The sequence below is a fragment of the Neofelis nebulosa genome, chromosome 14 (assembly GCF_028018385.1).
Source record: "Neofelis nebulosa isolate mNeoNeb1 chromosome 14, mNeoNeb1.pri, whole genome shotgun sequence".
Lineage (NCBI taxonomy): Eukaryota > Metazoa > Chordata > Mammalia > Carnivora > Felidae > Neofelis > Neofelis nebulosa.
In genome coordinates, this window is record NC_080795.1 from 43,241,463 (window position 1) to 43,260,458 (window position 18,996).

The window sequence follows — 18,996 nt, forward strand, 5'->3', positions numbered from 1 at the left end:
TCAGGAAGCTGAGCAAAATCCCAATAGGAGAAGCCCAAAGAGATCTCTGCCAACACACAGCATAATCAAACTTCTGAAAACTAAAGACAAAAAAATCTTGAAAGCAGCCAGAGAAAAATGACATCTTAACTATAAGGGAAAAACAATTAGAATGACAGTGGCTTTCTCCTCAGAATCCATGAAGGCTGAAAGATTGTGGCACAGTGTTTTTCAGGTATCAAAAGAAAATAACTGTGAGCCTGGAATCTTATCCCCAGCGAACATGTACTTCAGGAACAAAGGGGAAATCAAGACATTCTCAGGTAAAAGAAAACTATCTTAAGCAGACAGACCCTAAAAATGACTAAAAGAATTTGTTTCAGCAAAAAAGAAATGATAAAAGAAGGAGCTTTGGAACTTTAGGAAGGAAAGAACATGGTAAGCAAATATACAAAGAAAGTTTGCTTTCTTTTTTTTTTTCCTGAGTTTTCTGAATATGTTTGATGATTGAGGTGAAAATTGTAATACTCTCTAAATGTGATTCTGAATGTAGGTGGATAAAATATTTAAGCAACTTATACTATAAACATGGAAAGGTAAAGGGATGTAATAGTAGGTAAGTTTACAATATGTTACTCAAACTGGTAAAAGGATGACACTAGTAGACTAAGATGTTTTATATATGTAATGTGATCCATAGAGAAGCCACTAAAAAAGCTATGTAAAGAGATATACTCAAAAACAAATCAAAATGGAATTCTAAAAAATGTTCAAGTAACCCACAGGCAAGCAGGAAAAAACACCCAGAGAAACAAATAACAGAGGAAAACTAGAAAACAAAAAATAAAATAGAAGACTTAAGCTCTAACATATCAATAATTACATTAAGTAAATGCTATAAATACCCAATTGAAAAACAGATTGGCAGAGTGGATTAAGAACATACCCAACTATATGCCATTTATAAGAAATTCATTTCAAATATAATAGTATATGCAAGTTAAAAATGAAAGGATGGGAAACACAAACAGTTGGTTCTCTGTATTTGTGGTAGCTAGTTAAGTCACTGTGAACACTGAATTGGGGAATACAAATTGCTGCTCTTAGGGGAAATACAGAGTTAGGTTCCTGTGAGCCTCTGTTCACATTTTTGTCGACTGGTCAATACATATTCTTGTTTTATGTGTAAAGACACACTACTGCATATATATTGTTGATCCATTAACTTTGAACTCACTGCCAACAGCACTGTGAGTCCTGATTCTAGCACACATTTTCTCTGTAAGACATAACCTTCTTGATCTTAGGAATTGAAACCAGTACTTTAGCACTATTCTTGAGGCCACTTTAAGCAGGAGATCACTGACAAAAAGCACAAAAATGGGAAAAATGTGGTACTAAGTAGATTGTGAAGTGCATATTTGTTTATAGCTCGAGAGTTGAAATAAGAAGGCAGAGTATTGACTTGTTGGACTTTAGCTGGGAATATGTATGTCAGGCAACTCACTTTTTTGCTGCTCTGTGCATGTCCATGAGTGACTGCAAAAATACTGAAAGTATGATTTTTGGGTTACAAATAAATTTTACTGAGTGCGTAAATTAGCAAATATTGAATACATAAATAATGAGAACCGACTAGATCATTATAAAGATTAACCAAAAAAAAAAAGCAGAAATAGCTATATTAATATCAGGTAAAGTAAACTTCAGGGCAAAGAAAATTATCAGATACAGAGAGAACATTATAGGATAAAAGAGTTAATCCATTAAGAATACATAGCAATTCTAAATGTGTAGGTACACACACACACACACACACACACACACACACACACCAGCTATAAAACCTGCATAGCAAAAATTGGTATAAGTTAAAGGAGAAATAGACAAATTCGAAGTTGTAGTTGGAGACTTCAATAACCCTTTCTCAACACATGATAGAACAGCTAGGCATAAAATCAGAAGATTATAGCAAAATTCAGCAATACCACCAACCAAAAAGATCTAATAAATATTTATAGAACACATCACCCAACAACAGCAGAAAACTGTTCTTTTTAAGTGCCCATGGAGCATTATATTAAGATAGGCCATATGTTGGCCATAAAACAAACCGTAACAAGTTTAAAATAACTGAACTTCTACAGAATGTGTCTTTTGACCATAATGACATAAAAGTGGAAATGAATAGCAGAAAAATAACAGGAAAACCTACAAACATTTGGAAACTGAACAACACATTTCTAAATAATGCATAGGTCAAAGAAGAAGTCTCAAAAGAAATTTAAAAAGACATTGAAGAGAATAAAAATGAAAATAGATCAAAATTCATGGTACACACCTAAAGCAGTGCTAAGAGGAAGATTTATAGTACTAAATGAGCATATTAGGAAAGAGGAAAAGTTTAATATCAATATACATTCCAATATCAAAAACCTAGGAAAAAAAAATAAACCCAAAGCAAGCAGAAGGAAGGAAATAATAAAGAGCAGAAATCAATGAAATTGAAAGCAGTAAGACAGTAGAGAAACTTAAGGAAACAAAGAGTTGATTCTTTGAAAAAATTAATAAAATTGACAATACTCTAGCAAGTCTGACAGAGAAAAAAAGGAGGACTCAAATACCAATATCAAGAATGAAGCAGGAAATCACCAACTTCACACACCAAGAGCCTAATAAGGGATTACTGCAAGCAACTCTACATACATAAATTTGACATTGTAGAGGAAACAGACCAATTCCTTGAGAAACACAACTACCACAACTTACTCAACGTGAAATAAATGATTTCAATAGCCTTATAATGATTAAAGATATTGACTTTATAATTTAAAAACTGCCAAGAAAGAAATCTCTAGCTCCAGATGGTTTCACTAGAGAATTCTACAAAACATTTAAAGAATTAGCACCAATTCTATATAATCTAAACCAGAAAACAGAAAGGAGGGGAACATTTCCAGTTCACTTTATGAAGCTAGGATGCCAAATGGCAAAAACAGAACAAAAATGAGAACTACAGACCAATGTCCCTCATGAATATAGACATAAAAATTCTTAACAAAATATGAGGAAATAGAATTTAGCAATGTAGAAAATGAACTATACTTAATGACCAAGGGGTGTTTATTCCAGGGCTGCAAGTCTGATTCAATATTTGAAAATCAATGCAATCCACTGTATTAACAGACTAAGAAAAATCATATGATTCTATCAATTGATGCAGTAAAAGCATTTGAGAAAATTCAGTACTCATTCATGATTAAAACTCTCAGGATGATAGGAATAGAAGGGGGCTTACTCAGTTTGATAAAGAACATCCACAAGAAACCTACACCTTACATTTTATTTAATGGTGAAAAACTGAATATTTTTTCCCAAGGATCAGAATAAAGTGTGAAGAATTCGTCTATTTGATTTCATGCTTTATTGTAGAGTAATCAAGACTCTGTGGTATTGATGGAGGGATAGATACATAGATCAGTCAAGCAGAGCAGTCTTAGAAATAGATCCATGTAAATGTGTCCAACTAATTTTCCACAAAGGTACCAAAGTGATCCAATGAAGGAAAGATAGCCTTTCCAACAAATGGTGCTAGAGTATTTGGACACCATCAGTAACATATGAATCTTGACTTAAGTCTCACACATTATGTGAAAATTAACTCAAAATGGATCATTGGCTTAAATGTAAAGTGTCAAACTATAAAACTTTTAGAAAAAGACAAGGAAAGTCTTCAGCATCTAGGTCTAGGCAAAGAGTTCTTAGACTTGACACTAAGAGCATGATCCTTAAGAAGGAAAAGTGACAAATTGGACTAAATCAAACTTTAAAATTTTTGCTCCGTGGAAGACCCTGTTAAGTGGATAAAAAGACAAAATACAGATTGAGAGAAAATGTTTGCAAATCACCTAGTTGACAAAGGACTAGTCTCTAGAATATATAAACTCTCAAAACTTAACAGTTAGAAAGGAAGCAGTACAGTTTGAACTTGGATAAAAGGCAAGAAGAAACATTTTACTGGATAGGATATACAGATAGAAAATAAGCACCTGGAAAGACGTGCATCATTGTCCATTAGGGAAATGCAAACCAAAACCACAATGGGACAGCACTTTACCCCTATCATAATGGCTACAATAAATAATTACCACAGTAACTGCTGGCAAGGATGTAGAGAAACTGGATCACCCATACATTGTTGGTGAGAATGTAAAATGCTACAGCCATTCTGGAAAAGAGTTTGATAATTTATTTAAAAAACTAAACATGCAACTACCAGGCAATCTAGCATTGCATTCCTGGGTATATATCCCAGAGAAATGAAGATTTATGTTCATACAAAAGCCTGCACACTAATGTTCATAGCACTTGTACATGTAATAGCCCCAAACTGGAAACAACCGAGCTATCTTCTAAGGGGTGAATGGTCGAACAAATTGTGGTGTATCCATGCAGTGGAATACTACTCAACAATAAAAAGGAACAGACCATTAATACAGGCAATGACCTAGATGAAAAAAAGCATCCCTAAAGTTACATATGTGCTATTTTATTTATATAGCATTCTTAAAATGACAATAGAAATGGGGACGATAGTAGTAGTTGTTAGGATTAAAGGAAGAGGTGGTAGTGGTGAGGCTGCGGATATAGCTGTAAAAGAGCAACAAGAGGGTTGCTTGTGTTGATAGAAATGTTCTGTATCTTAACTGTATCAGTGGCAGTATTCTGGTTCTGACATCGTACCATAGTTTTGTAAGATGTTACATTGGGAGGAAATGGGTAAAGGGTACATGGGATCTCTCTGTATCTTTCTTGCAACTGCAAGTGAATCTACAGTTATCTCAAACTAAAAAGTATAATTTTAAAAACTTAATATACTTTAGTGTAGTTCCCTTACCTGTTGTTGATAATCTTAAATCTTTTTGTCAACCGATGATACACTGGTCAACAAATACTTATTCTGAATTTCTGCATTACATTCAGCATTTTGGTGGCTGGAACTATTAGGAGTACAGGATATTATATTATTAGGAGTATAGAAGCATATGATTTACAGTACATACAAACTAAAGTGTGTGTGTGTGTGTGTGTGTGTGTGTGTGTGTCTGTGCGTGTGAAAAGCATGTGCAAATATATCTAAGGGGTAGACATAACTCTCTTTAAATATTTCTTATGTTCCATTGTAAATTGTAAGAGCTATAGAATAAAGTGGTACTTGTAATCCTATTCAGCTCTTAACTCACCAAGAAGAAATCCTTTCTGAGGATATGTAGGTTCACTACAGTACTAACCATTGTATTGTCAAATCCATCTGAATTATGCAAAACAAAAGAAAAACAAATGGCCTAGCTAAGGTTTGGCAGCTGCAATAAGGAACCTATCAATTTGAGGTTTGTTGTAATGGATTATATTTAAAAGAACATTCTTCCAAGTAATTCTAGTGCTTGGGATGAATGAAGAATCATGTGAACAATCTGCAACTCATCTCCAAAAATTGGGAAAAAAAAGAAAATTCTTGCCAACTTTTCCTTGGTCCGTATTTATGTAATATATGAATGTTTAGCATTTAAAATTCTTTCCTAATTATCATTTCATTTGCCTGTAGAATCTCTTTGAAGAACTATTTTCACAACTAAATTTTAACTAGAATAACAATTCATGAATATGTTTTTCAGGGGTCTGGCAGAAAAATAGATCCTATCAGATCTCATGGTTTAAAGGAATTCTTACAGATTTAGGTGAAATAGATGAAGATTTCTGTCTTTATGGAGTCAGGTAGTTGTCTTTCTATGCAGTATCCAACACCAGTTTGCTGTGTAATAAAAATGAAACCATGAAAGCAACAAGGCAAAAGTAAAGCTTCGTGGAAGTCTGAGACCATTTGTGAAGCTGCTGTATTACAGATCACAGAGCAGGTAGTTAGCAAATGCCAAGTGCCTCCACAGGCAAGGCACCACTGCACCCCGCCAAGACTATCAGACTAGTGGCTTCAGGGGTCATGTGGTACGCAGCCTGGTTGGACGCAGCAGCCGTGGCCACTACGTGTTATCAGTGCTCTAGGGACACAGGAAGCAGCAGTGAACAAAACGCATGGCAACTCCCACCCTCATGGAGTTTTCATTCAAGGCAGAAATATGCACAATAAGCTAAATGGATAAGTGAATTTTATATTATGTTTGGAAGTGACATGTTCTATGCAGAAAAATAAAGCAAGGAAGGAGGAAAAGGACTGCTAGAATTAGGGGGGAGGTCATTGCAAGTTTGAATAGAGTTGTCAAAGAAAGATTCATGGAGAAGTGAATTTTGAGCAAAGCCTTGGATGCACTCTGTTCCCTCCAGGTGAGAGTGTACAGGCAGAGGGAATAGTTAGTACAGAGGTTTTGAGGTGGGAACATTGGTTGTCAGCATGGAGGCCAGAGTGACTGGAGCAGAGGGAGGGAATAGTGGCGATGAGGTCTGTATGCAGCAGGGGCCTTGTGGGCCACCCTGTGGATGGAAGCTCTTACTCTGAGCAAGATGGGAAACACTTTGAGGGCTCTAAGCAGGGAACAACATAATCTGAGCAGATAGCTTTGGTATGAGCCCTACAGTGCCTTGCTAGTTAGGAAGCAGCTCAAATACCATATTGAAGCAATTCCGATAAAATGCTAAGTTAGGGTTGCGGTTGGGGGAAAGGGTGGTTAGAGTGAAAAACCCACAACACCTTGACAAGGCATTTCTTTCTTTTCTTTCTTTCTTTGTTTTCTAAAGTAGGCTCCATACCCAGATGAACGTGGGTCTTGAACTCATGACCCTGAGATCAAGACCTGAGCCAAGGTTGGGCACTGAACTGATTGAGCCACCCAGGCACCCCACCTTGACAAGACCTTTCTATTATTTTTAAGAAAGTGGAGGTAGTGGCACAGAAGATCTAGTCTTGTAATACAAAAGTCTTATTTCTAAAATAATTGTTGGACAAAAACAATGAAACCCATCACAGGACGTCTATGTTAGTAGGTGATGCACTATATCTACCGTTAGCATGGTATCTTAAAATTTTGAGCATCACAAAATAGCCAAAGCTGGGATTGCAGCTTGGGTTCCTCCCACTGGAAAAAACAGCTGGAAACAGAAAATGTTCCTAAGAGGAAGGGAGTCTGAGAAGTAGACAGGACTGAAATACGTGAACTTTTCTGAACTTTTTGTCCTTTCCTTGATGATGTGCTTTAAATACTTCTGTGGGTTTATTGAGACTTTAATAAATACACCTCTTTACATCTTAATAAAGTCAGATCTACCTAGCTGAATAGCGTAGTTTTGTAGCCTGTAATGTCTAAGACCTCATGACCTGAGTACACTTTTATATCACTCTGAATTGGTATTACTAAGGGTATAAATTTCCTTAAGAAATGCTTGTGTAGACTTTAAAATAATGAATAAAATAACACACCTGGCTAAGAATTATTGCATTAGATTCACATTTCTCTAGGTAAAGGGTCTGTCAGCACGTTCATTACAGGCACATATTTTCAGGTTGAAACTTGGCATAGCAGTTCTCAAGAAGAAAGAGATTCAAGTAAAATGTGAATAAAATCTTTCTTTTCTTTTGTTTGAAGGAGACATTCCCTTCGTATCCTGATACAGCTGTATCCCACAAAACTTTGGGAATCTTGATTTTTGGTTTGTTTTTAGAAACACAATAAGTGCTTTTGAAAAACAGTTTATCTTTGGATGTAAAGGTAGGAAAAAAACCCTTTTGATGTTTGGCAACAGATTTGCTTAAGAACAGAAATGATTTAAAGGACTTTTAAAAAAGAGCCAGTGTTGTCTATTTTTTTTTTCTTTTGGAGATCATAATCACACTGAAAATTGAAACACTGATGCCTTTAAAGGTGCAATTTATCTAGCCTGTCCCCTGGAACAAAACAAGAATACCCACAAAGGCGACACCCTCTTTGGAAGAATAAACACTAAGGGCATGCATATTTGTTGAGAATTTGAGAAGATACATGAGTCAGATAAAAGAAAGTGTATCAAAAAGCTTTTACAATCTTTATAATTTTGAGGTCATATGTGCAAGTGAGATATCACTCAAAAAGGGTATATAGTAAAATGTAATTTTCCCTCTTCCTTCTTGAACTAAGTCGCTGGATTTCTCTCTCCACCGAGGCACCTCCTGTTCTCAGAGGCATCTCCTGTTGTCAGTGTCTTATATATTCTTCAAGAGAGAGCATATTCTTTTTGTGTGTGTAGTAGGAATTTACCCAAGGGATACAGGAGTGCTGATGCATAGGGGCCCTTGTACCCCAATGTTTATAGCAGCACTTTCAACAATAGCCAAACTATGGAAAGAGCCTAAATGTCCATCAACTGATGAACGGATAAAGAAATTGTGGTTTATATACACAATGGAGTACTACATGGCAATGAGAAAGAATGAAATATGGCTCTTTGTAGCAACGTGGATGGAGCTGGAGAGTGTTATGCTGAGTGAAATAAGTCATACAGAGAAAGACAGATACCATATGTTTTCACTCTTATGTGGATCCTGAGAAACTTAACAGAAGACCATGGGGGAGGGGAAGGAAAAACAAAAAGAGAGGGAGAGAGCCAAACCCTAATAGACTCTTAAAAACTGAGAATAAACTGAGGGTTGATGAGGGTTGGAGGGAGGGGAGGATGGGTAATGGGCATTGAGGAGGGCACCTGTTGGGATGAGCACTGGGTGTTGTATGGAAACCAATTTGACAATAAATTTCATATTAAAAAATAAATAAATGATGGTCAAAATAATAAAAAAAAAAGGTAGGTTACTATACATTTTGTTCTGCAACTTATTTTGTTCTTCTGGCATTTCATCTTGGAGGCTGTTCAATAGTTGTTCATAGAGAGCACTTCATTTTTAATAGCTTCGTGTTTTACCTTACGGCTGTACCATAAATTACGTAGTCTACCATAGGCTACAGAGGGCATTTAGGCTTTTTCACACGTTTGCTGTTACAAACAATGTAATAGTGAAAATCTTTGTATGTAGATCAATTTGTCTGATTATACATGTAGGAAAATTTCTAGAAGATGAATTTTTGTATTAAAAAGAACATGCATGTCTATAGACTGCTCTCCATAGAAACTGTAGGCTCCCAGCAGCGATATCTACTTCCCCTTTCCTTTGTCACCACAGTGTGTACCGAACCTTATGATCTTTAGCAGTCTGATGGACAGAAATAGTGCCCTGTTTTAATTTGCATTTCTATCATGAGTGATGTTGAGAGCATCTTTTCCTAAGCTTAAGAGTCATTTGTATTTTCTATGAAATGTCTGTTGATATCTTTTATCTCTCTTTTTAAAGCATTATTGGTCCTTTCTTACTGATTTGTGAGAGTTCTTAATGCATTTATGAAGTTAGCCCAATATTTTATTATTTCTAAATATTTTTCTTAGTTTCTTAGTAATTTGTCTTTTGACATTTTTTTGGTTTTTTGCTATGAAGAATTTTTTATTTCTATTTATATGAGTCAAATTTATCAGTCTTCTATGGATTGAGTTCTGTGATATAACCAGAAAATCTGTCACCACTATGAAAATATTTTTAAAAATCTTCTAATTTTATTATAATATTTTAAGAGTTTTCACATTTAAATATTTGATCTATCTGGGATTTATTTTGGTGTAAGGTATGATATAGAGATCCAACTTATTTTTTTTCCCACTTAGCTATGAAGTTTATTGTTTTCATACCACTTGTTGAATAGTTCATTTTATCCCCATGGGATTCAAATTCACTTATCACATTTAAAATTTCTAACTGTATTTGAATCTGTTTATGGACCCTCTACTCTGTTTATCATTGATCTTTTTGTCTGTTCACAAATCAGTAACTCATCATATTAAATATTACAGCTTTGCAACATGTTTTAATATTTTGCAATGCTAATCCTTGGTCATTTGTATTCTTTTTCAGAATATTCCTGATTATTCTTGCTTATTTTTCTTGTGAACTTCAGAATCAATTTGTCCAGTTTGAGACAGTGCAAGTGTGTGTGTGTGTGTGTGTGTGTGTGTGTGTGTGTGTGTGTGATCATGTTAAGTTCATAGATAAAAATTTAGGGAGAACTGACATTTAATATGCATAATTTTCTTATTTTTGAACATGTTTCATCTTCTCATTTGTTAAATTCTTGTGTGTCCTTCAGTAACACTTAAGAGTTTTCTTCATATATAACTATACATATTTCTTGTTATACATTTTTTAGCTATTTTATAACCTTTGGTTGCTATTTTTTTAATGTTTATTTATTTTTGAGAGAGAGAGAAAAAGAGAGGGCATGCACCTGAGCATGGGAGGGGCAGAGAGAGTGGCGGGGGTGGGGGGGGAACAGAGAATCCAAAGCAGAGCCCCATGCTGACAGAAGAGAGCTTGACGTGGGTATCGAACTCACAAACCATGAGATCATTACTGAACCGAAGTCAGATGTTCAACTGACTGAGCCATCCAGGTGCCCCTTGTGTGCCATTTTAAATGTAATCTACTAATCCTTTATATCCACTAGGAGTGTTGTTTGTATTCATATACAGTAGCAACGTCACTGTGTTTATATTCATCTACTTTAATGTATTCTCTTATTGATTATAGTTTCTCAGCGGATTCTCTTGTGTTGTCCAGGTAAATAATCATATTGTCTGAAAATAATGATAATTTTATCATATCCTTTTAAATTTTACCCCTGTTTTTATTGTCTAATATTACCAGAGAATTCATGGTGGTCATAGTGGACATCCTTCAACTTGACTTTAATAGGAATACTAATAGTGTTTTTATTAAGTAAAATATGATGGTTTTTGAGATACAAGAAGGATGTTTTATGCTAAGAGAGAATGCATTTATTCTTAGTATAGTATATGGTAAAAAAATTTTGTCAAAAAGATGTTGAATGTTATCAAAAGTTTTATTTCATAATCTGTGGAGATGGTCATTTAATTTTCTTGGTTGCATGTTTCTGTGTGCTGTCTATCTATATTGGGGTTTATATCTTCATAAAGGTTATTTTGAGGCTTTCTTTTTTCCTATGCTCTAAAACACTGGCAGTGGGGTTATCTGTTTTTGAAGGATTTGGCAAGATTTCCCTTGTGAAACCAACTGAGTGCTGAACTATCTTGGTGGGAATAAATGTTTGACAATTTGTCCTACTTTTTCTGTGGACATTGATCTGTTAAATTTTCGATTTCATCGGGGGTGAGATTTCTTAGAAAATAATCCATTTCATCATAGTTCAGAAATTTACTAACAATGAATGTGCAAAAGGGTGTTTTAGGATTCTTCTAATTTCTTCTTTTTCTGTGATTTTCTCCCCCTTTATTTCTTTCCTTCTAAAGAAATTAGGCAAGGGGCGCCTGGATGGCTCAGTAGGTTGAGCGTCCGACTTCAGCTCAGGTCACCATCTCGGGGTCCGTGAGTTCGAGCCCCGCGTCGGGCTCTGGGCTGATGGCTCAGAGTCTTGAGCCTACTTCCGATTCTGTGTCTCCCTCTCTCTCTGCCCCTCCCCCGTTCATGCTCTGTCTCTGTCTCAAAAATGAATAAACGTTTAAAAAAAAAAAAGAAATTAGGCAAGCTTAAGGTTTTCTTTTCTATTTCTCTTCTCTTTCCATCTAAGAAATAGCCCTTTGATTTACTTCTTAGTTCTTGTATGTTCTGTTTTTCTAACTCATTAATTTCAAATCTATTAATTTCTATTTTATTTTTTAATTTAATATTTTTATTCAAGTGTAATTATCACTCTGTTATATTATTTTCAAGTGTATAATATAGTGTTCAGCAACATTTGGGGCACCTGATTAAGTCAGTTAAGCATCCAGCTTCTGCTTGGGTCATGGTCTCACTCACGGTTTGTGGGTTTGAGCCCTACATCAGGCTCTGTGCTGACAGCTCGGAGCCTGGAGACTGCTTCAGATTCTGTGTCTCCCTCTTTCTCTGCCCTTCCCCTGTTCACCCACTGTCTCTCTCTGTCTTTTAAAAATAAACATAAAAAAAAATGCCATACATTTCTTGGTGTTGATCAAAATAAGTGTGCTCTTAACCCCCTTTATCTATTTAACCCCTCCACCCCCTACCACTGGCAGTGATCAGTTTGTTTTTTGTATTTAAGAGTTTGATTTTTTGTCTCTTTTTTTGTTTTGTTTTTTTTGAATTCCATATATGAGTGAATCATATGGTGTTGGTATTTTATGATATATGTCTTTGTCTTGGTATTTAGTTTGTCTTTCTCTGACTTCAATTAGCATTATACCTTCTAGGTATGTCCATGTTGTTGCAAATGGCAACATTTCATTCTTTTCTATGGCTGAGTAATATTTCATTGCAAATATATACCACATCTTCCTTATCCATTCATTGATTGGTGGACACTTGGATTGCTTCCATATCTTGGCTATTGTAAATAATGCTGCAATAAACATAGGGGTGCATATATCTTTTCAACTTAGTGTTTTTGTTCCCTTTGGGTGAGTAGCCAGTAGTGGAATTAGTGGATCATACGGTAATTTTATTTTTAATTTTTTGAGGAACCTCTGTACTGTTTTCCACAGTGGCTATGCCAATTTGCATTTCCACCAGTAGTGCACAAGAGTTCCTTTTTTCCCACATCCTCACCAGGACTTGGTATTTCTTGTGTTTTTGATTTTAGCCATTGTGACAGGTACAAAGTGATCTCTGTTGTGGTTTTAATTTGCATTTCCCTGATGATGAACGATGTTGAGCATTTTGTCATGTGTCTGTGGGCCACCTGTGTGTCTTCTTTGCAAAAATGTCTATTCAGGTCTTCTGCCCATTTTTAATTGGATTATTTGTTTTTTATGTTGAGTTTGTTTTGCACATGGTTTCCTTCACTGTGCAAAAGCTTTTTATTTTGCTGTGGGCCGACAGTTTTTTTATTTATTATTTTTTTTTATTTTTTATTATTGTTTTAAGTTTATTTATTTTGAGAGAGAGAGAGAGAACACAAGTAGGGGAGGGTCAAAGAGAAGTAGAGAGAGAATCCCAAGCAGGCTCTGCAACATCAGTAAAGAGCCCGATGCAGGGCTTGAACTCAAACTGTGAGACCATGACCTGAGCTGAGGTCAAGAGTTGGATGCTTACCCGACTGCACCACCCAGGTGCCCCTGTGGGCCAATAGTTCAATTTTGCTTCTGTTTCCCTTGTCAGAGGAGACATATCTAGAAAAATGTTTCTATAGCCAATGTCAAAAAATTTACTGCCTATGTTTTTTTCTAGGAATGTTATAGTTTCAGGTCTCATATCTAGGTCTTTAATCCATTTTGAGTTTATTTTTGTGTATGGTGTAAGAAAGTAGTCCAGTTTAATTTTTTGCATGTGGGCTGTCCCAGTTTTCCCAGCACCATTATTAATTTCTTCCTTTTGTCATCCATTTCTTTTTTTTTAAACTTGAATCGAGTGCTTAAATCATATCTTTCATTCTTCCTTGTTTGTTGGTATTTTTAGCCATATCCCCTACATAATAGTCATCTTGTCTTTCTGTATAGTTAAATCTATATATTGCTTTTCTTTATCATTATCTTTTAGATATCCTGCATTTTCAGTTTTGATTTCTTTCTTCTTTGATGCAAAAGTTAACAGAACTTTAAAAATATCCTGATGGTAGAGATTTTTTGTTTCCTAGTTTTGTTATTTTTAAGTTTTATTGTGTTATGATCACAGATGTATATATTCCTTCTCCAGTTTTGGAACTTGCTGAAGTATTCTTTGTTCCCAAATAGTCAGTGAATTTACCAGTGAATCTTGGAAAGAAGGTATATTCTCTATTTTCAGAGTGTATTACTTAGGAATACCTTGTTTTATTTATATTTTGTATATTCTGTATATTTATACTTTGTATATTTTGTATGTTTGTTATGTGTGATTGTTTTTGCTATATACTGGAAAAAATGAATTAAAGTTTCACATTGCTGAGATTTTATTTTCAAGATTAAAACTTGTATTTTCTGTAGGTTTTTTTAATGGATAGTGATGCTATGTTTTTGGGTACTTAGATATTCATAACAACTAATCACCATTTTGGCTTGTACCCTTTAATATCATAAGCAGTCTTTTTTTTTTTAAGTTTTATTTATTTGAGAATGAAAACGAGTGGGAGAGGGGCAGAGAGAGAGGGGGACAAAGCATCTGAAGCGGGCTCTGTGCTGACAGCCAAGAGCGTGCTGCAGGGTTCAAACTTATCAACTGTGAGATCTTGACCTGAGCCAGAGTCAGAGGAGCCACTCAGGTACTCCGGTCCTTTTTCATTTAATGAATTTTACTCTGCATTCAAACTCATCTGATATTAATATCATGACCCTTTTGTTGTTGTTTGTGTTTCCTATTTTCGCCTTTGCGCTTCCTTTTATTTCCAGCCTCCCTGAGTTACTGAATCTAAGATGTTGGATTACAGCAGATAGTTGGATTTTGCTTTTGAGATTCAGTCTAAGAGCCTTTTATTTTTTTTTATTTATTTTTTTTTTCTCAACGTTTTTAATTTATTTTTGGGACAGAGAGAGACAGAGCATGAACGGGGGAGGGGCAGAGAGAGAGGGAGACACGGAATCCGAAACAGGCTCCAGGCTCCGAGCCATCAGCCCAGAGCCTGACGCGGGGCTCGAACTCACGGACCGCGAGATCGTGACCTGGCTGAAGTCGGACGCTTAACCGACTGCGCCACCCAGGCGCCCCCTAAGAGCCTTTTAATAGGTATGTTTAGACCATGTGTATTTATGGAATGAGTGGTTGGTTTTAGTTTTGTCATCATACCTTTGTTGTTGTTAAATTCACAACATGAACTGTATTTCTGCTTTGTGTGGTATGTGTATTTTTTGGTAATTTGGGAGATTTGTATTTTTGTTTTAGCAGTTATCCTTATAGCTGTATCTTTACATAGAACAGTGTAGCACTGGGGAACTTGGAAACTTCCACTTCTTCCTACTACTCCCACCCCAAACTTGATGATATTGTATTCTTCATTAATATCTCTTTACATTTGAATATACATATAACTCTAACACTTGATTTAAGTGGTACCTTTGACCTCAAATATATCAGGAATAGAATATTTTCATCAGGAAGTCACTACAAACTCATCTGGTGGCTGCTTAACCAATGAAGACATATGATATCTCAGTAATAAGAACTCAAGAAGTAGGATAGTCCTAGTGTCTCAACAGTGTCATCAGGGCCCAGCTTTTTATGTCCCTTTCACTTTGCAATCCTCAGAAGGTAGGCTTTTATCTTCATACTTATCTCTTCTTGGTTGCATTTATAGGGATAAATTTGCTATATTGTTGTGGCAAGAGCTACATAAGTGCTGTTTTGTTTTCTTATACATATATTTTTTTCTCAGCAAACTGTGTAGCTTTATTGAGAGGATTTAAGCCAAATTGTCAATATAATAAAACACATGTGGCTTCAGCTTTGTCTTCTTTTTAATTGACGACTGTCCATCACCTGCTTCTGGAATTTTAGCAAGTGCTGGGTTAGGGTGGAGTCTTCCCTTTCACATCAGGGCCATCTCCATGCTCATCCGGTCTTTCCCAGACCCATTTTCTGACTTTCACTTTCCAGTTCAGGTTCTTGGTGCTCCTTCTTCTCTCTCTTGTCCAGGCTCAAAATCTGAATTCTCAGTGTTGGTTCCTCTTGTTGTGATGTTTTTTTTTCACCTTGTTGCTGAGCAACAGGAGTTCATCCAGCTTAGAAGATTCTTTTTCATCTCCCCTTCTTCTAGATCTTGATCTTACTTGTGCACTCATATTTTGCAACTAAAACTCCTGGGAGGATGATCAAGTCTCAGACAGTGAGAAAGAATCCTGACAGTAAGATGTGACTTGCACAGCTAGGCACCCAGAACACATTCTTAGGTTTCTTCGTAAGAGGAAGGAAACAAATATCCTCTCATGTCTCACTGGCCAGAGTTGAATCACATGTTCATGCTAAAACCATTTACTTTGTGGGAAATCGATTTACCAAGACTGGCTTAGACTGATCAAGGATCATTCCCTAGAGTTGGGGAAAGCCTCCTAGCTCGACCAACAAAAAAATCAGGGAAAGATTTACGTAGGTCACCATTGGTATCTGTTGCCCCTGCCTCTATGAGATGAGGAAATCAGCAGAAGTATACTGCTACCAACTTTCTTGTCCCCTTGCTCTCTCAACTTTTGTTAATTATACATTGCTAAGTGTTAGGGCTTATAACATATCCAATTCTTTTTTTCAAGAGGTATTTATTTATGTATTTATTATTTTTATTTCGGTATAGTTAGCATACATTGTTACATTAGTTTAAGATGTACAATATGGTGATTCAACAATTCTATATATTACTCAGTGCTCATCAAGATAAGTGTACTCTTAATCCCCTTCATCTGTTTCACCCATCCCCCATCCACCTCCCTTTTGGTAAAAACCAGTTTTTTTCTCTGTAGTTAAGAGTCTGTTTTTTGGTTTGTTTCCCTTTTTTGTTTGTTTGTTCATTTGTTTTGTTTCTTAAATTCTACCTGAGTGAACCATACGGTGTTTGTCTTTCTCTGACTGACTTATTTTGCTTAGCATTATGCTCTCTCGATCTATCTATGCTGTTGCAAATGGCAAGATTTCAATTTTTCTATGGCTGAATAATATTCCATTGTATATTATATACCACAATAGACACATGAAAAGATGCTCAGCATTACTTATTGTCAGGGAAACAGAAATCAAAACTACAATGAGATATTATCTCATACCTGTCAGCATGGCTAAAATAAAAAACACAAGAAGTAACAAATGTTGGTGGGGATGTGGAGAAAAAGGAGCCCTCTTGTGCTGTTGATGGAAATGCAAACTGGTGCAGCCACTGTCAGAAACAGTAGGGAGTTTCCTCAGTAAATTAAAGATAGAACTATCACACGATCCAGTAATCACACTACTTGGTATTTACCCAAAAATATTAAAATGCTAATTTGAAAGGATTTTATGCAGTCCTATGTTTATTGCAGCATTATTTGCAATAGCCAAATTATGGAAGCAACCCAAGTGTCTATCTACAGATGAATGGATAAAAAAGATGTGGTATATATAACATGTCCATTCCATCCTCCTGTAACCATACTATCTATATTTGTTTTGGTCTTAGAATTCACTGTACTGTGAATTTAGTACTACTATTAGTTATTTTAGCTAGAGTTTTTTCATTCACTTCTTGATTGGCTGAAGCTAATGTGCTGGTTTCTTCCAGGTTAAAGGGGAGGCAGGGAATCAAATTCTTTGGGTTCTTGAATGCTCAAAGATGTTTGTCAGCTGTCATTATACTCAAACACCTCTTTTATTAGATATAAAATACTTGGTCGTAAAGTATTTCTTTGAGAATTTTTCCCTACACAGGGAAAAATTTATGGATTTAATCCTATTCCATTGTCTTGATTATGATATCCAAACAGTTATGTATATGTTTGATTTACATTTTATAATGTTCATGCACATCATTTTGCTATAATTATTTGAAAAAATTTATTTTTGCTATGATCTCTTTTAACTCAGTTGTTTACATTTTATTCTGACTTTATTTTTTTTTTCTTATTTGTGTCATTTGTGATCCTTACTTTGTTTTCAGCAATATTTAGTCTCTTTGGGCTGTCTTTCGTGTTGATCTTCATTCTTCTGATGGTTTTATTTTTCTCATCCGTTTAACGACCTTGCTGATGCATAAGTCATCTCTTTCTATTGCCTCACTTAATTTTATTTGAGCGCTTGTATATTTACATTAAATTTTTGTTTCATAGAGGCATTTGTTTATTTTTTATTTCATGGCATTTTATTTGGCTACAATTTTCATCTGTTCTGTGGCAATATTTTTTGTATGCCTCCCCTTTCTTCCTGTTCTTTTTTTCCCCTCTTTTTATGGCTTGTATATAATTTTTCCCCCTTTTTAAGAGTTACCTTAAATGAGGCATGCTTTTTCTGGATCAGCTACGTTTGTACAAGACGTATAGGGGACAAGGATCAATGCTCCATTCCAGACTAAATAACAATTGTCTTTATGACATGAGGTTTATGTGTGAGTGTGTTTTTTAGTTTTTACTTTCCTTCTCACTCCTTTGTCTTCAGATTTCTGACAACATGGCATTCACTTGTGATTTGTTATTCATTCCCAGCTACCTGCTTTCTTTTGTGCCAAGCTTTGTCCAAAACATCTCTCCTGCTGTCAGCTCATGCACCTAGAAGCATTATTCCAAAAAAAGGGATAGATAGTATTTCCTATGAGGGTGTCACACTTTGGTGAATGGTCCTCTGCTGGTTTTGTCTCAGATCCATAGCCATAGGTGCTCTCTTTTGATATCTTCCTGCAACCCTGTTTGAGCTGTGACACAAAGTTTACATGTCAATTGCAGGGGAAATGATATATACCTTGTTCTTTCGGATGCTGTAGTTGTTGACTTGTTCAGACTCTTACAGTTTCTCCTGATAATAGCAGGAATTAGGAAAGGCTGGCCAAGAGTCCTCTCTCCACCTGTTTCTACAGCCATGTTATGACTTTCTGTTCTCATGACATAAAGGTATGACTGCATCTGTGGTCTTTTATGAAACAATATAAAATGTCCTCCTAGCAACTGGCACCCTAAATCCAGGAAGTAACCAGATTTGCTTTAGGAATATATATTTCTCTAAAGCAAGATCCATATAAATGGTGTCTTTATCTACAATGCCTAGCACAGTGTCTATTTTGTATATTACAGCCTCTGGGGGAATATTTTCCTAATGGAAGAATAAATATACAGAAGTGGCTTATATTAGGTTCCTAGAGCTTCTGTAATAAATTACTACAAAGTTGGTGACTTACAATAACAGAAATTTATTCCTTCATAGTTCTGGAGGGCAGATGTTGAAAGTAAGGTGTTGGTAGGGCTTTGCTCCATTTGGAGGCTCTAGGGAGGAGTCATCCTGCCTCTTGCAACTTTTGGTCGTTCCAGGTGTTCCTTGGCTTGTGGTTGAATAACTCTTAGTCTCTATGTCTGTCTTCACAT

The 18,996-nt window shown here is 35.7% G+C and overlaps 1 protein-coding gene and 1 pseudogene across 9 annotated transcripts in view; one reads left to right on the forward strand and one right to left on the reverse strand.

Moving 5' to 3' along the window:
• Positions 1-18,996, forward strand: part of CPQ (carboxypeptidase Q) — a 558,393-nt gene that overhangs the window by 22,500 nt on the left and 516,897 nt on the right. The window lies entirely within an intron of this gene.
• LOC131494528 (P antigen family member 4-like) lies at positions 15,369-15,747 on the reverse strand (annotated as a pseudogene).